Source organism: Microtus pennsylvanicus, chromosome 10, assembly GCF_037038515.1.
Source record: "Microtus pennsylvanicus isolate mMicPen1 chromosome 10, mMicPen1.hap1, whole genome shotgun sequence".
Taxonomy (NCBI): domain Eukaryota; kingdom Metazoa; phylum Chordata; class Mammalia; order Rodentia; family Cricetidae; genus Microtus; species Microtus pennsylvanicus.
In genome coordinates, this window is record NC_134588.1 from 52,488,504 (window position 1) to 52,513,300 (window position 24,797).

At 44.9% G+C, this 24,797-nt stretch overlaps 1 protein-coding gene across 1 annotated transcript in view; it reads left to right on the top strand.

Annotated features, from left to right (window-relative positions):
• Positions 1-263: 263 nt before the first annotated feature.
• Positions 264-24,797, top strand: part of Tnr (tenascin R) — a 403,177-nt gene continuing 378,643 nt past the window's right edge. The window contains exon 1 of the mRNA XM_075988361.1: positions 264-707. The gene's annotated coding sequence lies outside the window, so the exon portion shown is untranslated. The remainder of the gene's footprint in view (positions 708-24,797) is intronic.

Consider the following 24,797-nt stretch of genomic DNA (forward strand, 5'->3'; position numbering starts at 1 on the left):
ATGAGCTGGCTCTGCAGCCACAGGCAAAGGATCCACAAAAGGTTGTCATTCTCCCTCTGTCTTCCTGACTGTCGTCAGAGGGAAGTCTCTGCCTTCATCAGGACCCTGGCTGTTTGACTGTGTAGAAAAGCCTCTAAGAGAGTTTGTTTGTGGGTGCCAGATTGCTCAAGAGGACCAAAGACACGTTGCTGTTCTGTCCACTAGGGGGCTACTTGGAGAAGGCTGGAAAAAGCAGCTTAAAAATATGCTGCTGAAATTTCAGTAAGAGGGGAAAAGAGAGAGCTTGCGAAAGACAGCAGAACGGTCCCAGGCTTCCTCATCTCGTTCACGTCAGAGGCAGGAACCGACCGACTGTGCTAAGGCTGTGGGCTCAACACGCAGAGACAGAGCTGGAGCAGCCTCAGACTGGGAAAGAAGACGGGGTCCTCCCTGACCCAAGGAATTACCACTAGTGGAGTAAAGCCATCAGACTTTTTGGTCTTATTTGGTTGCCTCTTCTCTCCTTCCACCGGTAGACCTACCAGCAGTTGGGTTGTATTTCTTTCGTGAAGCCTTCTCTCTCCCTCTCAAAAAAAAGAGGAAGGGAAGAGAGGGAGAGAGGTGGGCGCTCTAAGTGAGCGCATCAGCTGGCTCCAGCCCGAACAGACAAGAATTCTCTCAGCCCAGGAAGCTCCTTTCGCTCTCCCCCCCCCACCCCCCCAACCTGGGTAAGTCCAGAGCACTGCGCTCCTTCTCGGGTTCCTGGCTAGCGAGATTTCAGCACCACGGAGAGCGACTAGCTGCATTTTTGTTCTGTCTGTTCTTGCAAGGCGGTTGGCAGTAAGGTTACATCTCTTTCGGCTGTCTGTAAAGCTGGGTTCTGCATAGGGGGAAAAAAAAAGAAAGGAGAAAGGCGCAAAACTGTCTGCCGAATTAGAGGGGGGATGTGGACCTTGGCCTTGGGAGTGAGCCTGAGCAAATGTATGTGTGTGCACTGTTGCATAAGACAGGTGAGGTCGGAGCTAGCAGGCTTGTAATTGTGTTAGTCTCCGTGTGAGCCTGTCCTTTTTATATGTAGACGAGAGGGAGGGTTTGGGAAAATGAGTCGTGGATCTTCCTTAATTAACTCTTTCCTAACCAGTTGCAGGTGGTGGGAAAGTGTTACAGAGCTAGCCTGGGGGTGGGGGGAGGGAAGGAGTGGAGGCAGAGTTAAAAGTTGTGCTTCTGGGAGGGAGCTTGGAGACAAGGTGATATTTTAAAATGTTGTTTTCCCCAGGATTACCTGGGTTTTTGCTTGTGGTGAGAGCTTAACCTGACCTTTGCTTTCTTTCCCGGTGTGGATTCATGGGTGGGCAGGTGCAACAGGTTAGCCCCAGCCTGGGGGTAATTTGGGGCTGAGGTCTCCAATTTCATGCTTCTAGGAAAATGTTCAGCCTGTCAGGGGCTGGCTGGTGTGGATTATACTATTTTTGCAAGCAGGCAGGAGGTACCATCCACTTCTCTGTCATCCTTGGTTGGAAAGAGGGAAAAAGTCTGCTCTCCTCTATTTTCTGAGGGATTTGTCAATGAAACACAACACAGGGGAAAGGCTCTATCTCCACTCATCTAGAGACTCAGGAGCAAACATTGACTGGCCCCAAAGTGGGAGTCTCTCCTCCAACTCCCACTCAGGGCCTCCGCAGCTGGGAACTTGCCATTACTATGTTCTATTGCCTTTCATTCATTCTCTTCCCCGCCCCCATGTCTTCCCCTTTCTCTGCTTCTTGCCTGTCTCTCCTTCTTCCTCCCATTCTCCCCACTCCCTCTCTTTCTCTCTTCTACTTGTCTTGCCTTTTCATTGGAGGTACTACCTGCCTGCCCCCATGTCCTCCAGTTCTACCCAAACCTACTGCAGGAAACAACTCAACAAGTGTCACTGGAGGTTTGCTTTAGTCACCAAAGTTCCCAAGGAGTCAGTATCCCACAAGGGATGGGCAGCTTCTTGTAAGATAAAGTCTCTACTTGGTTGGCCTGTAACTCTTAGAGGTTCTGGTCACCTTTATTCATGCTGAGGTGGGGGAGGGGTGGGCAGGTGGAGTTGCACATGGACCTTCTTGTGATGCCTTCTGTTAGCTTTTAATCCAAATCCCGGGCTTCCCTCCAAGATGAGGAAAATGCTCTCTGTTTTGGATTGTGGGAACCTTCTAGGTGAGAGAGAGTTCTGAGAGAAATGGTACCCCCCCATCATTATTAGCATCAGATCTAGAAACTTCAGCGTGTCTTTAGAATGAATGACAGCAAGCAGATTGTGTGTGTGGAGGGGCAGTGATGGCAGAGGTTGTAACAGTAGAAAAAGGATTGAAACAGACAAGCTGAGAGAATCAGAAACCAGCACTGACTCATTCGTACTCCACCCTTGCCTTCACAGGCCCCTAGTTTGGATCAGTAAGTGGATGGATTTCTGCATGACACATCCCTGGATGCTTAAAGCAAAAACAGAACAAAACAAAAAATCATGCCCTTGCAGTGGACCCTATCTTAAAGCTGTGTTTGTTACTGATGTCACCATTATCTGATTAATGCCCTTAAATTCTCTCTGGAAAAAGTCTTCAGTGATATTATTGGTCCGTTGTTTTTAAAGCATTGGGCCGGAGAGTGGCAAAAGCAGAAACAGAGCTTCTGCTCTCATCACCTGTAGGTGCCGAAGTGCTCGTGTATGAGAGCGTGAGAGGGGATTGCCACCCTGCAGACACTGTGCAAGCAAAGCTTGTTAGCAGATTCATTGAGAAGCAGTGGGCGCTTCCTGGGAAGTGATGAGAATCAACCATACAGCTTCAAGGTGTTGCTGTTGCCCATAAGCCAGGTGAGGAGTACTCTGTGCTGATAGTGAAGAGTCCCCTGGGCTGATGGCCTCCAGGCTGAACTGAAGTCATATGCCTGATGGCCACATTCCCCTTACCCCAGAATCCCAGGCTTTTCCTAGAGCTCATTGTCATAGATGTCTGGGCTTTGGATGTTCACTTTCTCTGTAATGTGAATTTTCACAAGGCCATCTTCATAGAGTCCTTTGTGGTTTGGGATATAAGGGAGATGACCAACAACCAGGAAATGGTCGAGCTTCTAGCACCTAAAGGAGTAGGGAATGGCACAGACTCATTGCATGTACCAAGCCTCTACCTCTCTAGATGCCCCTACTCTCATCCCTGCTAGGATTCTGGATAGAAAGCTACTGTATTCTCACATCTGTCTCTCCCTCACTGAACAGAAGAAATTCTGCTAGGCTGCCTCTAAGATCTAGAGAGACAAAAGATAAAACATGCCAGGAAAAGATGGGAGGAAGGATAAAGTAAGCATCCTGCTTTCTTCTCCATCACTGTAAGTGACCATCTTTACTCCAAATAGGTAACCATAACTTTTAAAAATTGAAATATAATTTGCACATAATGAAATGGACAGAAGGTAACTGTTTGGATTTTTGTCAAAACAAGGTAAGTTTTGACAGCTGTGTCAAAATGAACACTTGATCTCTACCCCAGACAAAATATATTCCTGCATGCTTCTTCCTAATCAACCTTCTTTTCCATAGTCCCTTTGCCTGTTGACTACTAACATCATAGCTGAAACTTCTGTACCATGCAGTAGAAATATAATGATTGCATTCCATGTGTTATGTGTTATGCGGACATCTCAGGTTCTAAGGCGACTGATTCTAGATGTATGGCAGAAAAGGTGAGGGATGCCTGGGGTATAGTCCCTTTTTGTAATAATGTTAGAAAATGGTCATTCCAATTGTGTGTGTGGAAGGCAACAATTAAGTCTCCTCAGAAGACCTTGCAGGTTCCTGCCTTTGAGCTGATCTGAGTTTATTTGATGATTCAACTCATGAATATGATGCTGAAATAGTTATTAGAAATATGGAATTAAGTTTCAGGTGCCTGGCCATGAGTTACTCCATCTGGTCTAAAGAGTGATCTGAGGAAAGACTAGCCCACATGACCTTAGCAGAGAAAGAAAAAAAGAGAGCTAGTTCACAGTGACAGTCTTTACACCCTAAAATCCTGTTCCATCCACAAAGGCCTGGGGTCGGGGAGGTATATGCTTAGCCTCTTTATTTATGAGTAACTTTAAAACCAGGAACTGTATGGTGACTTCGTGTATCACGATAGCACTACCCAAGGACCCTCCATTCAATTTGCTTCCATCTCTAAGCTGCGTGCTCCAGTAATATGTATAGTTTCCTATTTATCATTAAGAAGTAGTGGAGTAATCAGAAGGTTTTGGTGGCTTTGTTGAATACATTTGTATGCTTGCGGGTTTTTTTTTCATTTTTCTGAGACAGGATTTCTCTGTGTATCTCTGACTGTCCTGAAACTCACTCTGTAGATGAGGCTGGCCTTGAACTCACAGAGATCAACCTGCCTCTGCCTCCCTTAGTGCTGGGGTTAAAGGCATGTGCTATCACCGCCTAGCATTTTTGTGTGTTTTTATGTGTGGTATCAAGACATCTTGCCAATTCTCTTTTACCCTATCTCTACTCTGACGACCCCTAGATTGAGGTAGTGTATCCAATTGAGCCTGCGGTCTTCAACTAAGACAGAATTATCTGCCCAATGAAACAACAAACAGAAGTCCTCAAAATTTGTCTGTGTGGATCACAAATCCATGTCCATGGCCAGCGGATAGGCATGTCCTCTGCTTCCCTCTATTTGGAGATTTTCCTACAGTGCCCTCTTTCAGGATATTGTCCTCTGTATTCTTCTTCCTCAGAGGATGGGTCAAGCCAGATCTTCTACAGGAAGGGACCTGGGTCATCTCTCCTAGATTAGAGAGTATAAGTTATACAATGGGAAGTATAAGTTGCTAAGCTACACAGTCATGGCAAACTAAAAGATGGACAAAGGGCAGACTTCCTAACATCTAGAGAGACTATTCCAAAATTTCAAAAGCCAATTGGAGTGGATGACTTGGCAGAAATCTTCATTGCTTCATCTTAGTCTTGATTTTCACTGATAAAGATGAAGTGGTAGTATTGCTTACCTAAGAGCATGGTAAGAGTGATTGTGATATAGTTGTTTCTAATTTATTTCCAACCACATGCGAGACTCATTAAAGCTTTGTCTTGAATGCTATTTTTGGCTAGAAGAACTGTGTTGATACATCTTGACCAAAGGGAATAACGAGTACGTCAGTTGGCAAGCAGACTTCAATAGCCATGTTCTTTTTCTTTCTTTTTATTTCCCCCAATTTGGTTTTTTTTTTTTTTGTCTTTTTGGTGTCTCCAATTTAGTGGGATAAAGAGCTTTCACACAGTGTGTAACCACCTTCCACATTCACACCATTTCATCTCCCCAAACTGGAACTCCAATAATAACTTTCATCTTCTTTCCCAGCCTCCGCCAACCATCACTCTGCTTTCTGTCTCTGTAAGTCTGATCTAGCACACATACAGACAGAATCATCCAGTTTTATCCTTTTGTATCCCACTCTTATAAATTATCACGTGTATATGGTATATGTGTATGTGTGTATGCATGTGTACACATGCTTGAACACACATTTTATAGTGCACATATGGAGGCCAGAGGACAAATATTATGATTAAGTTTTCTTCTCCCACCTTGTTTTTGAGGCAGGGTCTCTTTGTTTCTGTCATATTGCATACTCTGGGATAACTAGCTGGCCTCAGGCTTCTGAGTGGTTCTCTTATCTCTACCTCCCATCTTGTCATAGGAATTTTGTGATTGCAGATACATATCACCCCATCCAGTTTTTCAATATGAGTTCCTAGGAACTCAGGTCACTAGGCTGAGTACTTTTACCCACTCTGCTATCTCTCTGGCCTTCCTGCATGATAAATTAAAAATCCATCCATTTTACAGCAGGCATCAGACTTTCCTTCCTTTTACAACAGAGAAATATTCAGCTCCGTATACAAACCACCATTTATCTGCGTATGAACACTAAGGTTGTTTTTGCCAGCTGCCTCTGTCTTAATCTTCCAGATAATGAGTAGGGCAACTTCCTGGTCAGAATGTGGATACGAATTAAAATCGTTCTTCCTCATAAGTCTAAACAGGTGCTTCCCTTGAAGCAAATTGAAAAGACTACATAAAGTCAGTGCATATGAATGACCCAGGTCTGTCCCGTGCTTAAACTTTCATTCATTGTTGATATATACAACAAAGACAGTCTTAAGTGATTTAAGACTGGAATCCTAAATCTCTATTCCCCATGAAGTGCCCCAACTATATCACAGGAAGGTTCTAGGAGGCAGGAAGAGGTATAATCCCCAGCCTCAGTGAGGCTGTCTTTGGGCTGTAATGTTTAAGACAAAGGTCCTAATGACAGAAGGGTTTCTGACACAGATGAGTCCACAGACTCACTGCAGTATTCTGAAGGGCTCTACCCTGATCATTCAGGGCCTCTTTCTTTTGGGAAGGACACCTCCAAGCTTACTTGGCTTAATAGCAGTTCATGGATCGACTATAGATGATTCAGTAAAAGACCATTATCCAGACCCAGGAGGTGGGCATGGAGCTCTTAATGTTGACATGCCCCATCATGCTATATGGTGCAAAAGAAATAGAAGACCCATGGAACATTGATTCTAGGACAGTAGCAACCAGGATGTCTGATGGCATCTTAGCAAAACCTCTGAGCTGGAATTTGGCCTGTGATTCAAACTTAACTAACAAGTTTTCATGTCTAGGCCCTAGCTGCTTGAATCTTTCTATTGGCTAATTATAATGCTAGCCAACAGTCATTGAGTATTAACTATGAATATTAGCCAGGTACTTGGCACAGAGAATGCCCGTAATAGATGTTTGTATTATTACCATTAGTAAATACCTTTAATACTTCATATTATTTGTTTGCTAAACATGATGATAGATATTTTTATTCCCACTTTGCAGGTGGGGAAATTGAGGCAATTGTGGCCTCAGATGACTTGTTCAGCTTAAGCACAAGAGCTTCCACGTGTGTTCCCCCTTTTAGAAATAACAGCCATGATTTATGGAGTAGTCATGGTTCGCTTGGCTCTGGCCCAGGCCCTGCAGTGTGCTATCTCTCTTGGTTCTCACAGTTTTAAGTTCATCCACTCTCAGGCTGAAGTTGCTCTGGGAGGCTCACTGTGATAATGTTGCATGATAATTCTCTCATTTAAATCCTTGCAACCCTGGAGTCAGAGCAGGAGGGAAAACCTTTACCAGCCAAGTGAAAGGGGGAGGGGAACCCCAAACAAATCCTTATGGTGATCATGAAAGAGAATGTACGGATGAAATGCACAGAGCTGAGAGGGTCAAAGAGGTTAGCCTTGCCCGAGGCCACATGGATAGTGGGCACAGGGCTGGTTCGAACCATGAAGCTCATATTCTTCTCTAGCTTGTCTTACCTCTACTTTCTTTCACCATGGGTTACACATATGCAGAACCAACAGAACAAAGCCTATGGGGACATACACTAAGAGGTAAATGCTGGTGAGGTAAAGGCAGGGGGATCATAAGTTGTAGTCTAGCCTGGGCTATACCTTTCAGGAGCTGGAGAAGAGGGGTCACTCTGTGTAAAAATAAGAACCTGAATTAATTCCAAAGCATCCATGTAAAAAGTAGGGCACAGTGACATATTCACCCCATGGCATGTTCAATTCCAACCCTGGGGAGTAAAGCAGGAGGATCTCTGGGGCTCACAACAGTCATTCCACCCAAATAAGCAAGTTTTAGCCCAGTCTCCAAAAAAAAGGTGGGGAGAAATTGAGAAAAACATTCCTTGTCAACCTCTGGATTTCACACACACATGCACATACATGCAGATGTGAACAGCTGTATACATGTGTAAATGCACATGCACATAAAGCAACAAGAAACCCAAGATCTGGAAACTTAACTAAGTTACTGCTCTATTATATACTGACCTTGGGTAATTACTGAATCTATTATAGTTTGACATTCTTTACCAAGGTCCTCATCTCCTTCAGCCTCCCAAAACTACAGACACCATCATGTTATCTATAAGAATTAAGGAACAAGTCCCAGTGCCTAGGACAGTGCTGATATGGAGCATGTCCCTTAAGAACCATGGTGTCACTTGGGATTTAACGTAGCCCACAGACTGGGCGCAGGTCCTGGGTACTTGGCATCTTAACAAGCGAACAATTATCTTGGCTGACCTGGATTTTATATCCTCAAGTGCTAATGGGTTGGGCTGCCCTTGGTTTATATTACCTTAATTTTAGGAGTATGCGTTGGACTCTTTTTCCCCCTACCCTTTAGCATCAAAGAAACCTGATAGGTTGATATTTTAAAAATATCTAAGAGATGCCTTTTGACAATTAATTATGTAGAAATTGTACCAGAGTGAAATTGATTCAAACCTTAAGGAGACACTTGGAGACAGTGGAATGGGCACTGAAGTCTCCAAACGTTTGGCTTACTTTCTTATTCCTTTACCCCTCCCTCCAGGTTCGTCTACCATTCTGAGTTTTATTTATGAAACATTTCCCTTCCTTTATAATTATGGTTTCCATAAGAAGAACATCTAGCGGCCATCTCCTGGCTGGGCTCAAGTAATTGTTTGAATTTTTTTGACGGTGTGCAATTTCAAAGCCTTGGGTTTATATAGATTACCTTGAATTTATCTCCTCAAGTGCATCGGGAAAGAAGCCGCTGCCTGTCTGATGGAGGAATGTGAACCACGTAGCTGCTGAGCGCTGGCGATGGTGTGGATAGACTATTTATCTAAACAGATTTCTGTAGAACATACACTTTAATAAGCCAGGGTTTGCCTGCCTGTCCTGTGCAAGTGTCCTCCCTAGTCCCCTGTGGATTTGTCAGTGCTGAGGTCAGCAGTGGTGACTGCCCAAGGGGCCGGGGGGGGGGAGTCAGCTGACAGTACCATCCCCTTTCTACCTCCTCTGACAGCTGGCCAGCTATGAACAGGGGTGAAAGTGCAGACAGGCAGAGAAGCTGGCAGCCCCAAGGCCAAAGAGTTAGTGTTTGTCCTGTGTTGGAAGGTGTGGGTGTCCAGCTGGGCAGAGTCCTGAATAGCAGATGCGGGCCTTGCAAATGACTGTGTGTTGAAAAGGGTAGAGGCCGGTGCCATGGACCAAGGGGATTTCTCCTCACAGTAACCCAGGTTGCACCACAGAGAGATGGAACTTATAAAGTCAGCCATCAAACCTCCCGTTCAAAGCCATATATATTTATAGAGATATAAATGAAGTTTAATGCTGGTGAAACTCACTATAAAAGCAAAAGACTTCATCTGTATCTACTTTAGGTGCAGATCAGCACAGAACCCTTTGCCTGCTTCCAGCTGAGGGTGCACACCCTTCACTCTTTCAAGATCTAGCCTTTAAAGCTCTGGAGTCACCAGCAGGGCAGGGGAGATGGAGGTCCCTTGAGCATCTTCAGATGGGCGCCCAAACAAAGGCATGCTCCCCTTATCAGACAGGGTTGTTTATAAACAGCAATGGAGAACATGAAAAAGAGTTGCCAAAAATCAAGCAGCTTCAAACAGTCAGGAGTCTGGCTTTCAATAAAACAATTTGAGGAAGGTTTGCTTTTCATCTGCTTTGAATGCTGCCAGTTTCTGTTCCTTGCAAGCTCCAGATGAGGTACAACTGCGAAGCCTGGCTGACCAGTCCCTGTGTTCTGACTTTCTCCTCTGGCTCTGCATCTTCTGCCATGTGTGTTGAGCACGTGGCAACTCTCTGAAGCCCTGCTCAGCAGAAGTAGCCTCCTGGCTCTGCCACCTAGTCATGGAGTAGCCTGGGGAAAATCACTTCATCTTTCTGAGCTTCTGTTTCCTCTCATGTGGCATGTGGCAGAGAGTTGCTGCCTCTCTGAACTGTTGACTATGTTCAAGAAGATGCTAGTTTCTGCATGGAGACTTAAAACAGCAGATGCTCGTGGTGGCCAGAGGAGGGTGTCAGATCCCTGGGTCTGGAGTTATAGCCACCCGATGGGTGCTAGGAACAGAACTCAGGTCCTCTACAAGGACATTAAGCTGTCTTCTTCAGCCCTGACCGCCCACCTTCTTACTGAGCTTGTTCTTGGGGTGCTTCAAAGGAGTCTGGGCTGACAGCTGAGGCAGAAGCTTCATGGGAAGTTCCCCGGCCTCCCCAAAAGTGTCTATCTTCATTAGGACAGGGTGTGAATAGGGGTCACCCTCATCTTGAGAACCTGTTGGTGTCCTTCTAAATGGATCATTGGAATGATAGAGGTAAGATCCATAGCTCCCAGGAACACCCTATCCCTGAGAGGGGTTGTCTTGGTGTAGTTGGGGATGTTCTTCTGAATTCAACTTATAAGAAGTTAGGAAAGTACAGCCAGGACATGGATTTCTTCCTGGGTCACCCTCTATCTGAGGGAGGGGCAGAGTGGAGCCTTCTGGAAGAAGGACCAGGTGTTGTTGATAGAGCCTGCTAGAAACTGTGTAGGGGCTGAGGCAGAAAACACTATCAATCCATCACTTATTAAAAATGGTCTCAGGCACAGTGCCTGAATGATTAACATGCAAAGTAAGACTGCGCTGTCCCCTTCTCCCCATCCTTGTCATTCCCTTTTTAATTCGTATTTTATCAGCTTAATGTAGTGAGAATGGAAGGCAGCTGCTCTCCTTAGGAACCCAGAGGGAAGGAACACATACCCTGGACAGAGTTGCCAGGCCTTGTTGGAATCCCCAGCATCAGCCTTCTCTGTGGCCAGAGGCCCGGGAGACATTGGGCAGGTGACCTCTGTCTGCACGTTCACTTTCACAGTGCTTCTTTGATTTCCCAGGAGGGTCCTGTGGGCCTCTGGGGACCGCATTAGACAGAGAGACCATAGAAGCCCACTTGACATCTTCAAACTCTGTAATGCGGGTATCCTGGAAGGTCATTGATATCTGGGGGCTATGTGATTATTGGGAAGAGATGACACTTGGCTCATGTGTCTTCAACTGCGCTGCCCTCTTCTGAGTTCTTAAGGTCAGAAAGTGCTAAAGGGATTCCCCATCAGTGAAGGAGCTTTCTCACATTTGAAGTTTGACATCTCCCTCTGGAGTCAGGTCAGGCTGCCAGCCTATGAAGGCCCTGCCAGTGACAAGGTAGGATGCCTAGGGAGTGGCAACTATGTTTGTGGGAGTTGTTTAGGGTGTCCCGGGTTCCTAAATCACCAGCTGAATCCCCAGGTGCTCCTTTGCTTACTCTTCAGGAGCACAGTTGTTGCTAGCATGAATTCCCACCAGGCAATGGCTCCAATACTTCTTGTATGAATACTGACCGGTCTGCACAATTGCCTTTGAGCCTAGTGCTATTGTTCTTCCTGTTTTATAGGAAGAAATACTAAGGCACTGTTTCTGATTTTCCTAAAGATCACACAGAAAGAAGAACCTGTATTTGAACCCAGGCCAGTTGGTTTTATTGACCATACTCTCTCAGCTTCACTCAGAAATGTTCTAGTTTCCTTGTTCTTGAGTGACACAGGAAGCTGGAGAATCGGCCCTTGCAAAAGGTTAGTTGAAAGGAAGATCACAGAAGCTGTGCTTTCTCTCTGGGGCTCTGGGCAGTTGTTTCTACTCCCTGCCCTTTGGAGAGTCATTCATTTTGTTGTATTTTTTTTAATTTATTTATTTATTAAGGATTTCTGCCTCCTCCCCGCCACCGCCTCCCATTTCCCTCCCCCTCCCCCGATCAAGTCATCCTCCCTCATCTGCTCGAAGAGCAATCAGGGTTCCCTGACCTGTGGGAAGCCCAAGGACCGCCCACCTCTATCCAGGTCTCCTAAGGTGAGCATCCAAACTGCCTAGGCTCCCCCAAAGCCAGTATGTGCAGTAGGATAAAAAACCCACTGCGATTGTTGTATTTTTTTTTTAACAAAGCACCTCGTAGCTCCTTCGAGATGAGGAAAGAATCCAGGTCCAAGGCAGGAAAGTTTTCTTAAACCCCTTTTCTTTCCTTCATGCAGTTCTTACCCAGTGAAAAGCAGCTTCACTCACCATGTGGCTTAGCTACCCAGGGGATCATCTGGCCTCTGTTATAACTAGTCCTCTATGTGTAGGATGCTTTCTTTTGACTCTGAACTGATATTGTGCAAGATGAGATTCTCCCAGTGTGTTCCCAAATGATTGGTCCACTTGTGCGTGGGGCAGGATGAGGAGGATGGCAGATGTCACTTTGCTCAATCTGCTCCTTTTGAGGTTATTAACTAAGCACCAGGGACATCCAGGGCCCCCAGAAGGTTAAGGGGGAGACAGGTAGTACTGTCTGGGGGTGCAGAGTGCTGCTTAATGGCAGCTCAGCTGTGACCCTACCCCACAGCTAGAAGAGAGACAACAGCTGGGAGTAGGAAAAGAGGGAGGCAGATTGTACCATGCTTCCCAGGCACCGACCATGTGTCAGACATGGTGGAGATGCAGCCAACAGGCAGATTCATGCCAGAGTAGACATGTTGGAGGGCAGGACTGACCTGAGGCTAGTGTTTAGTTTTTATATCAGGTGCTGAGTGGGAACTTTTGGGGAGGGACTTATCACAAGTTAAGGTGAGAAGACTAGTGAACGGAATCCATCCCAGGGTTGGAATAACTACCTGCATGCAGGAGGATGAAGACTCGGGGAGAGACTACGAATTTGAACATAGTTCTTGCCTCTGCCTAGCTGTGCCCCTTTAGTGGGGCCACTTAACCTCTCTGGGCCTCCAGTTCCTGGTTTCAAGCATGGGATAAATGGTGTAATGGGGAAGATTTTGCAGCAGTTGAAGAAGGAAACATACATTATCTCCCAGGGTTACTTCCCTTCAGTTCTTCCTTTAGTCCTATTAAAATTTCACATCTGAGGGCCTCAGCAGATGGCTCAGTGCGTAAGAACACTCGCTATAGAGGTGTGGGGATGTGAGTTCCTATCCCCAGCACATGCACAGAAAACAAGGCATGACTCCACTCATTAGTCACCCCGGGACCATGGGGGCTGCAGAGACAGGAGGATTGTCAGGGCTGAATGGCAACCAGTTAGATGGCAATCAGGCTCAGGGAGAGGCATTGTCTCAAAGGAACGAGGTAGACAGTGATAAATCAAGATCGTCTTCTGGATTCTGAGCGAGTGCACAGGTATACTTGTGCATACATGTGGTCACACACCATACAGACACATAGACATACGTATGTGTGCGTGTGTGCCTTTGCTAAGTTCAACAATGTGACCACTTAATTACTTCTATTTCTGTGAAGTTTCAGTGAACTGTCTAAGGTAGTACAGGCAATATGTTACAGAACTGAGATCAGCCGCCTGACCTTGTACCTTTCCTTTTAATTATGTATAAACTCCTTTCTCGTGCTGGGATTGAGTTGGCCAGCAGAATTGCAATGGTCAAAAGACCCACTGTCTGTACCTGGAGGACAGAACTGACTCCTTTAGGCACTGCAGCAGGCCTGTGCATCACAGAGAGGGCTGGGGCGTCACTGGAGGCTTTGGCACCCATTCTTTTATTCCCAGGATTTTCCGAGGGAGCTCCTTGACAGATTAGTGCTGAATTTCTACAATGAGATCGTCTCCTGTGGCTGAATAGGATAGGCTGTCTTGATCCCCCAGCTACTGCAGCACCACCACAAGAACCAAGTGCCCTTCACTCCAGCACCAGATCTAGGGCCAGCAGGCCAGCAGCCGCAGGTGTCACCCCCAGAGAAGCCTGGTCCCATGACGGCTCTCCCTGTGCTCTTTTATTTTATTTTTCTTCAGCGCCTTTAGCACCAGCCAGCACAGCACATCCCTTTGTAACTTCTTTCTTATTGTCTGGTGCCTCTGTGAGGCCTGTAAGGCCTCATACTTTAAGACCTGGACTTTATCTGTCTTACAATTGCATTTCCTGCCCTCAACTGTCCATGAGAAATAGAAGACTGAATCTTCATGTAGGAGCCTCTGTTCCAGAAAGTGGTTGCTAAAGCCTGGCTCTGAGTCAGTCATTCTGTCAATGGCTGGATTTTGAGCTGGTGCTTTGTCTTTGAAGAACATTTTGTTTGGATAAAGTAGAGAGAAATGTATGTATGTATATATATATATGTACATATATATATTATATGTATTAGCCATTTACATTACAAATACATTATATATGTATTTGTATTTGCAGCATCCTCACTGCATGAAGGGCTGGGTAGGAGGGAGAAAGCCTCACTTTCCTTAGAGTATTCCCTTAAGCTTCTACCAAGGGTGACAGTGGACTACTCATGTTAACGGTCTGCAGCATTGTGGGGGTAACTACCAAGGTGGTGTAGCTCGAGTAGCAGTACTGGGTCATGGTCAGGGTGCTCGTGAGGATGATAAGAGGCTGATGAAAAAGACTAGAATTTAACTTTACCCTCAGGATATGAATGCAGGGAAATTACAACAGCTTGGAGAGCTTTAGCTGAGAAATCTGAAGCTATGTTGTCCATGAAAGCCTGTCCCTTCTTTCATCAGAGAACAAGAGGCGTGGCTTACCCAGTCTCTCAACCATGACATATTCCCCTATATTAGCCACATTTTTTCTGCATTGTCTCTAATCCAGGGATGAGGGACTTGGGGTGGGTAGGAGGACCCTGCAGAGCCCCCAGGCCCCTACATTTGCTGGAAGTCTCTTCCTACTCTACCAACAGGAGGCCAGTTTTCAGCCATTGGTGCTGATTCCTCTAGTGCCCTCAGAAATGGCAGCACACAGGTCAAAGGCAAGGTTGCTCGGTGAGCATAAAGCGGGAGTGTGTGTGTGTGTGTGTGTGTGTGTGTGTGTGTGTGTGTGTGTGGCTCACACCAGAATCCTTGGATACCCATTCTGTCTCTTTTAACTGTGGGTTTTTGAAGAAATTTGTCCATTTTGTTTACCCAACCCCTTCTCTTCTGGAAAGATGAGAAGGCTGGAGGCTCCCCTGCCAGGGGCCCCACTCTAGGAAAATGTTTTCCTATTGATCTGAGTGACAGTAACTCAAATCATGGTGTTTACCCTGTGATTGAACACCTAATAAAAATTTAAATTATTATTTAAAAAAGAAAAAAGGAAGGCAAAAACACCATCGAGGAGGACACTCCTAAGCAGAATGCAGTCAGGCATTCCTCTAACACACGAGCAGCAGGTAGGGAGCTGGAGGCTTAGGATTGTGACTACCATCAAGATGGCCTCGGTGTTTGCATGCTTCCCCTTCAATGTGAACTCTTCCAGGCTCCATAGCTCTGTTCTAGACCCTGGCTTCCCCTCTAATTAGTACCAAACTTGGGCCAATAACAAGTATTTCTTTCCAAACCTGCCTATTATAAACAGGAGGGGAAAATGGCATTGCTAATGAACCACCCATCCACGCTCGTGGACACATAGTAGGTGCTCAGAAAATAGCCTTTCTTATCCTGTAACCTGCTTCACAGGATCCCACGTGCGGGTCGTTCCTCTCAAGTCCTGCCCTGTTGCCTATTAAATGCTGATTGCAGCCAGCCGCTGTCTTACTTGAAAGGCTCTGAGCACTAAATCACACCTATGCATAAATGATTGATAAGGAATTAATAGGTTAGGTGGTAGCACTTATGGAAAGCAGCAGGCAAGAGAAGAAAGAAGCTTTAATAGCAAATGTCAAAAACCAGATATAGGCCTCTGAGGGGACATTTTCAGTGACAGGTCTGCTGCAGACTCCCTTAAATCATGCCCATTAGAAAGCCAGCTCGTGGGTCTCCAAAAGGACAGATGACACACAAGGTCAGGAAAGCAGAAAGTGGGGTCAGCATAGGACTACGTGTCATGGCCCCATGGCCTTTCCTTCACCCTGATTATGACACTTACTGCCCTTCTGTGCAGTGAGGAGTCTAGCCTCCTATGATGGCTACACACTTTTTTTTCCTTCTGACTTTAGTCCTCCAGCCCCTGACTTTGCCTCTCAGCATCCATTGCTCTCCAGTAGCTCACTTTACCAGGTTTAGATGCTACCAATGATGATCATTGATCAGTCCCTTGCAAAACCTTTCTGGACCTTTTTTCCTATACTCACCTTGCAAAATTCCTGCCTGGTTAAATCCAGCCACTACCTCGCCATCCCATGCTTATATCCAAACAACTACACACACCATGAGGAAAAAGGAGTGTCCTGATCCCTGTTATCACAGTGAAGACCACAGCTCCCAAATGAGCACTAGAAACTCCATGGCAATCTCTCCGCGCTGTTCTAGTGAGTTAACTCCAGTCTCACAATTGATATCTTTTTTGCAAGGACAGCCTGCCCATTCTGTTAAATCTCCTCTACCTTGCACTTTTCTGGTAGGCTTTCCCATGTCTTCCCTTCCTTTCAGACTCTTCTTTGGGTCCAGCCTCTTGGTCCACACTCTTCATTAATGAGTGCCATCACCCTGATTTTCCATGATCCCCAAAGAATTGACTTCTGTAGTCATCACCTTTCCCCTCCTTCACTTTTTCATATTCCGAGGAAGGGGATGAATGCACTGTGATAATCTCCTCTGGAAAAGTGAGGTTTTCCTTGATTCCACTTCTTGTCTCCACTGTCTCAATTCCACATTCACAGCAGAACTCACTGAAAATGTGGCTGGTCCTAATTCTACTCCACACTCTTTTCACTTCATGAGTTGTCTATAGCTACCCTTCCAAAGACACTCCACACATCATCAGAGTTTCCAGAACCTTCATGCTCCCAGTTCTTATGATCCCCCCACCCGTGTGGTGTGGTGTGGTGTATGTGTGTGTGTGTGTGTGTGTGTGTGTGTGTGTGTGAGAGAGAGAGAGAGAGAGAGAGAGAGAGAGAGAGAGAGAAAGAGAGAGAGAGAGAGCGCAACCCTTTGCATCATAGGGCAATTATTACTATCTTCAAACCTATTGACTTTATGTCATGAACTTCTTAGGTTTCCTTCTGTCATGAATGCCAACTGACTTTCTAGGTTCTCATCCATCTTCAGCCTTTGAAAAGTTGAATCTCTATGTGTTGGTTAATATTGACTGTCAACTTCATTCCCTGGGCATGCCTCTGAGAAATTATCTAGATTAGGTCTCTTGAGGTAGAAAGACTCACTTGCTTTTGGGTGGCTTCAATCCTTGGTTTGGGGACCTGCACAGGATAAAAGAGGAAGTAAGGTAAACATCCGTATTCATGTCTCTGTGCTTCCTAACTGTATGAAGACGAGCTGTCTTCAGCTCTTGCTGCCATGATTCTTCCATCAATTCCTTTGTAAGATGATTTCTCTACTCACTTCCTCCTATTTATTCTAGGATTCCAACCCATGGGTTGGTGCTGCCCACATTTAAGGTGAGCTTTCTCCTTCCTTAGTTAAGTCTCTCCAGGAATCTCTCAGAGGTACACCCACAGCGAGGTCTCCTAGGTGATTCCAAATACAATCAAGTTGTTGATGAAGATTCTAGAATAAGCAGAAATATTAGAAATAGCCCATTCAATTCCTTCCTTTTGCAGACAAAGAGATCAAAGCCAGGGGAAGAGTTATTTCACAGTAAATCAAGAATCTGGATTTTCTTCCTTGTTTATCAGCTGGGTGCTGGCCTTGGACTGAGAGACCCACACTGGGACAGATCACAGAGTGCCAGGACACAGGCTTTGAGGCTGCAGGGAGAGACTTCTGAGCCTTAACAGGTCTCCCAAGAAGCGAGACTTATTGCTACCTAAAATTTTACCTGGAGAAGCTTCTCATGTCAATCACATAGATGTGATTTTTTTTCTGAACCTGAACAGGGCTTGACTGTACTTAAGTGGCTTCTGCCATCTTTTAATTCATTTTCTCCTTCTCTGCAAGTAGAAAAGATGTGAAATTTATGACAGTCTAATTCCGCCTCTGATATGGCCAGAGGAAAATGTCCAGTAGCTTTTTATAGGCCCTGTTGTTTTCAGGGAATGATTCAAATCAATTTTTAATTATCAAATGTTTAGTGGAATGCTTTCTTTAATTATATATGTATATTATGTGTTTTTACATATAAACAAATGCATATATATATATATATATATATATATATATATATACACATTTCTTTCAGATACAAAGGACAGAAGAAAAGATTTTTAAAGGTGTCATTGATTTGGTACTCATTCTATTCTATCTTTCTGGGTGATCTCTGCCTTTTGCATAGTTCATTAGTTATGAGTGACAGAGCCCTTTACCTTAGTAGAGATGTCAGTCATGGTGTTTGCACAGGTACCTCTTGCTCTCAACAATATGCACTGACTCTTATTTAGTAATATGAAATTTAGAAGATGCGGGTATTTGGACTGAATTTTCTCGTATATCAGGACTTAGACACAGACTGAAGAATCTCTCCAATCAAATATTTAACTTAGAAAAGATTAATCTCTGTGTTACTTACTGTAGGGGTTTGAGTGAAAATGCCCCCATAGGCTCAGATATTTGATCCCTTAATCTCTAGTTGGCAATGGTGTTTGGAGAGAGTTGGAAGGTTTGGGTTTGCTGGAGGAAGTCTATCACTGTGGGGTAGGGGGGCTTTGAGATGAAAAAGCCTCACCTACTCCCAGCATCATGCTTGTGGCTAAGGACATGAACTCTCAGCTTCCTGTTCTGGAGGCATGTCTGCTGCTTGCTGCTATACTTTCCCAACAGGTTGGACTCTTAACCCCCCTGTAACCACAGCCCAAACAAACCCTTTCTTCTGTAAGCTGCTTTGGTCACAGTGTTTTATCATGGCCATAGAACAGTAACTAAGACATTTAGTTTTCTTTTTGCTATAACAAAATAACAAAAGCAACTTTAGGATTATTTTGGTTTATGTAGGCTTAGAGTTTGAGAGTATGGACCATCATGTCGGGAAGTTGCGGTAGTAGGAACAATAGGCAACTGGTCACATTGCATCTGTAGTTAGGAAACACAGAAGGATAAATGTTGGTGCCGACTTCATTTCTATCTACTTTTAGTTAGTCCAGGACTCCATCTCATGGGCCATGTTTAGGGCAGATCTTCCCACCTCAACTAGCCTAAACAAGAAGCTTCCTCACAGACTTACCCAAGGATTTGGCTCTTAGAGTGTTTTAGACCCTGTTAATGTTAACAATCATTGTAAGCCATCAGCATCAGCAATAACTTGGACGTCATTCAGTATCCAAAGAACCCTCCATTTGTACAGTCATTCTTCCTTCTCTGTCTTCCTGGAAGCCTTCACAAAATAGATCTTCAGTAGAGACTAGTTAGTAGGTGTTACTTTGGTCTTTTATCCTTGTTTGGGAAATCTTTGAGATATTCTTGATGAATGTTTTAGCATACTCAAACAGCACTAATAGCTTTATGTGTTTTTCTTTGATCATGCTTATTATCATTTAAATAATCCATTTTCTGCTTCATTTGTTTGCTTATTTCATGAAGGAAGTGTTGGAATCCTCGGGGTGGCTCTGAAACACTGTGAATTCCTTGGCCTCACTGTGCGTTTTAGAAATGTGTTTGCCTCTTCAGTTTCCTCTCCTGACTCTTTCATTTCCATGACATATCCTTGAATGTGGAAATCCATCTCAGACTCTGAGGCCTTACGCCAGAGAAACCTAGGTCCCAGGCACTACCCTAACTTCTGAATTTCCTTCAGAGACAAAAATCTCTCAGCTCACAAAGCAAACATTACTCAGAAGCCATGGAATATACCTATCACCAACTTTCTTTATTTTACCTTTTCAGTTCTTCTCATATTTGTGCATCTCTCCATGTTATCTCTCTGGCATGTTATCCAAACCGGCTTTCTTCTCCATTATCATGGATTATACTTTTTGCTGTATTTATGTGTCATGTTACTCTATAAAAAATTGAGGTTATAAGGAAACACTTACAAGGTTCTGTGAGCATATGTAGTACAGGCACCTGACTGGGTGTGGGACAATTTCTTTCTCCTTTTCCTCCATCTCCTCTTCTTTTTCAAATTTTCATCCTTTATTTTTCTAGAATGGTTAGTTTGTCATCATTGTTATCAATGAGGAAACATTTGAACTCTCATGCCTTGTGGCCATAATAGACATTGTAGAATGCATATTTGGAGTATAAAGTGTAGGCTGGTGGAAGTCATATTTCTCTAGCTCCCTAATGTTTCACTTTAGGTGTGCTGTGATTAGCACTGTGGGAACGTGAGGCTAAGAAGAATAAAGGTTTGGGGGACGTTTCACTGCGGTTGGTGGAGCCGCTTGTGTAGCTGGAAAGCACTGGCTGGATATTCTAACCAGGAGGTTTTGGAGTTTCAGATTAAGCTGCCAGCAGATTTGGTGACAGGTGAAGGATTGCTTTTGGTTTTAGGCATATTATCTTCTTTTGTGTCTTCATGTGGTGAAAAGGGGGGCTGCTCCCCTGTTCTAGTCCATTCTCTATGCTTTTAGGGAAGACCACGTTAATATGAATATCTGAATTTGTCACTCTCCTGCTTAAACCCATTAAGCACTTTCCTTTTTTAAACATTTATTTATTTTACAATATTCTGTCTGTGTGTATGCCTGCCGGTCAGAAGAGAACACCAGACCTCATTACACATGGTTGTGAGCCACCGTGTGGTTGCTGGGAATTGAACTCAGGACCTCTGGAAGAGCAGCCAGTGCTTTTAACCACTGAGCTATCTCTCCAGCTTGTTAAGCACTTTCAATCAACCTTATGACACACACAAATCCTTGAAGAGGTTTGCCCAGCCTTTCAAGCTTTACCCCCTCCCGACTCTGTGCCGCAGCAGTGCTGGGCTTGGTGTCGTACAGCTCCCTGGCATCTGTTTGGTTCTTTCCTAGTAGTTTCCCCTTCCTCCTTGTCCTCTCTCCATTCCTTCCTCTCTCTGCCTAACTCATCTGCACATGTAGGTCTCAGCTTGGATGGCCCTTTTCTCAGGAAGTCAGTCTCTGACTCCCCAGATCTAGCCATATGTTTATAGAACTTCTTAGTTTTTCTTTATAACCTCAAATTATTCCATTGTAACATGCAACACAATAAATACAGCCCAAACATTAAATGAAATTTATAACAATAAATCAGGTTCCCTCTACTACCCTTCAGGTCAAATATGATAGCAATGGCTTGGTGACACCCCTGGGTTCCTCTTCTGACCTCAAGCCCCTCTATTTCTCTAGACAACAGCCTTCTTGATTTCACTGGCATGAATTTTCTTACTTTTGAGGATGTAGTACTTGTCAGCTTAAACATGTGTAATTTATATATCTAATGTCAATTTATCAATTTTCACCGAAATACAAAAAATATCAAATTCCATATACATGTCAAATATATGTGTTTAAATAGTTTAGAAACGCATATATCAATAATAAACACTTAACACTCTGTGTCTGATATACACCTTTCCACAGATCGAAAAGGGCTCATGCCTCTTCTGCTCACCTTTGTATCTCCACGGTCTTACCTAACCCTAGAGCATTTCGAATCTGCAATAGTTATTTGGAGACTAAATGAACAGAAATGACTCCCATGTTGACTCTAGATAAAGGCTGGCCTATTACGAGAGTCCCACTATGAAGTCCTTGTCAGGAGGATGCTGCAAACAGAGAGTTGGGGTATCTGTTGCATAGGAGAAACACGTTCAGAATCCCCTGCCACCTTCTTTCCAGCAACTTTAAATAAGAAAGGTGGCTGTGACAGCTATGTGGAGAAGGGATTATGTCTACCTATTTGTGCATCTATTTATGAATCTAACTACTCATTTATTTATCTATCTGCCCAGCCAACTGTGTAATATTATACAAACGCACATCTACCAAAGCAGACTAAAAAATGGAGCATATGAAAGAAGAGGGTGAGGAAAATGGTAACTGTCTCATATGCAGGCATAAGTATTGGCCTCTATTCGTGACCTACAGGAATAAACCCTGTCCCTGTCAGCAACCCAGACAAGGAGATGGGGAGAAAATAAACTGTGTCTCGGGAATTTGATTCATGAGGGAGGAAAATTGTGGAAGGATCATGGAAACACATGAATTATTCACAGTTCAAACCAGGCAAGGGGAAGGAGGAGGAGGGGAATGACCAGGAAATGAACAAGAAAATAAAGCTCTCCTGGGCCAGGAAGGGGCCTAGGCAGTAGAGGTGGCAGAGGGAGTGGCCTCACAGGGGACTAAACCAGACTGGCAGAGGCAGAAAGGCCTGCTGGTCATGTGACAGCTGAACTGAGAACACCTGGCGGAGAGGGTGCTTGGTGTGGAAAATGAGTATCCCTAAGTCAGAGACATGGTTACAGCTGGAGTAAGCCGCTGGACAGCTCATGATTGAGTTTAAAAATAAATCCTGGTGCCACGCTCATTGCTGCCCTGTGACTGCAAGAGAGGAGAAACACACCTGCTCGGCTGGCAGCCTGGTCTGGGGTGTGGGCACACAGGACTGATGAAGCTGGGTGTGGCCTAGAGAGGAAGGCACTCTGTAATGTGATGAGCTTTGCCCCAATTGTGTTTGGGTATATGAAGACGGAGTATGAGGGAAACAAGGGGTGTGGAGAGGTTTATTTCCTCTCTCAATATCAGTGAGAGACTTGGGCTATGCTGAAATGAAAAGGATCCCCTTGTGAGGACAACGTACTGAGGGGGTTCGAAACTAGAGACCAGGAACTGCTCAGTGCAGGAGCCAATGGAGAGAGAGCCGAGGAGTCCTCTAGAACAGGACTAGAGCTACCATTCCTCAGGGGAACAAGCGTGGAGAGAGCCAGGGGGAGTGCGGGCTTATCTGTCCAGCTTCAAATGGGCGACACAAACAACCAAATGCTTTTGGCTCCCAGAAGGGCCTAGAACTGTCTCAACATTCTCTGGGCCCCAGTCTTGACCCCCGAGAGAGGGAGAGGGAGAGAGCAAGGAGGGACAAAAGCAAGTTATTTCAAATGCTAAAGGAGATGTGAAGCTTTTGGAATGGGGAACTGCGTTCAAGACTATGCGGTTTCCCTGGATAGTCCAGAAAGACTCCTCTGAGGATGGTTTTTGTTTTGTTTTTGAAATAGTTTCATTAGTTAGCCTAGCCTGGCCTAGAAATCACAGCATCCTTCTGACCAGCCTCTTAGGTGCTGGCATCATAGGCTTGGGCCACTACTCCGTGCTTAGGAGGTTTCCTTCAAGTTGAGCTTTGTAGAATGATGAGGAGCCAGCCAGCCTTATACTGGGGAAGTACAAGGCACAGAGGTCAGCAGGATGCAGGGCCATGAAGAAAAACATGGAGCAGAAAGGATTCTAAATCTATGCCTGCCCTTGTCTAGCCCTTATCTGTGAAATGGGAAGGTTAGAGGAGGTGATGGTTAGGATCTGTTCAGTGTGATACAGAGTCTTAACCCTCTGGGGAAAGGCTGGATTTAGGCTAGATCTAAAGAGAGACCCAAATACCAGTGATGTCACTGAGACCAGTAGCTAGGGAGTGTGGCCTTCTTACACTGTCCTCACATGTGGTGACTGAGTGTTGTCTGATCTCTGCTCTTTAAGCTTCTACTGCCTATGAGAGTGTGAATGAGTATCACCTGACTAGACTCTACCCTTAAGACCTCTCTGGATCCCAATTACTTCTTATAATGCAAATAGTCACGTTGTTGTTTTGTTTTGTTTTGCTTTGGTTTGTTTGTTTGTTTTTTTTTTTTTGCTACATAATTTGGTGGAGAGTTGAGAGTTGGGGTAGGCAGTTCACAGGAACAGGCAAAGACATGAATGAGAAAGTGCTAGAAACATTCTGAATCTCTCTCTATTGGCAGAAATGTGCTGCCCAGTGGGATAGCTCTGGAAAAGCAATAAGAAAATCACTTGCGGGGTGAGAGTATACATAGGAGGAAAACACACTTGACCGCTACGGGTTCTTCAAGATGTAGGTTTAGGGCTTAGAGAGGGCTACTGAAAAGCAGTTGGGGGGGAAAAAACAGGAGGGAAATTGTAGAGAGTTTGGCCCAGCTCCCAAAGGACCTAGCCAGGGAAGCTCATTTTGACCATCCTCTAGTTATCCATGTGAACAGATGTGGGGCAGGCGAGCAAGCAGGAATAGCAGCAGTGTAAATGAATGCCCTTTGCGACGCTCCTTCACCCAAGCCTGTGCTGTTTCATGTTCATCACTGTATCCTCCCATCACTTTCCTTGTGTTGATGGGAAACTAAGGGAGATGAAGAAATGCCTGCATCTTCACAACTAGTGGTGGCACAAGTGAGCCTCATGTGTTGAACTTCTATTCACTGTAGGGTACTACCCATGATGGTGACCTCCCTGTCCTGTATACCTTTCATACTGTGTGGATACAGTGCTGAGGCCTCTTAGACCAATCAGTTGCCACTTTCAGTGACAACCCCACATACAGTCAGAAGATGAGCCCAGGTGGGCACAGCTAATCCTTCCGGAGCTTGATAAAGTAGACAGGAGGGTTGTGTCTTGTCTGTTACCTCTCCTGTGAATCAGGGGGTTTTCCTCAGCCAAGCCTGGGATTGGAGCCAGACAAAATAGAGACATTAGAAGGAGGAGATTGGAGGAGCATAAGGCCCTATATGACCTCTGGTAATTGGGCATGTCACAGGCAAGGAAAGGAGGAGGAAGCAGATGTCTATGCTCACAAAGTACAGAAGAGTGTTTACCTTGTCCAGCCTATAAGATGGAGATGGAACTGGATATCATAGACCACGTCATGGGTACCACCATCTATCTTGAAGAGGCACTGGACAGAGCCAAGAGACATAGACTCTACTTATCTCCACCTTGGTCGTGAACCTGGACACCCTTATGCAACTTGTGTAATATCCCCTATGTTGTTTAGATGCCATGGCCATATGGCAGCTCTGAGATCCTTGCAGCTTACACAGTATACTGGGTTTGGCCCTCATACTTCAGAGCCTCAACTCATCAGTTTATTTAGGATTTAATATGAGCTTTAATAGATTCATAAGGAGAGCATTAGAGTTCCTGTGACTTCATCATGC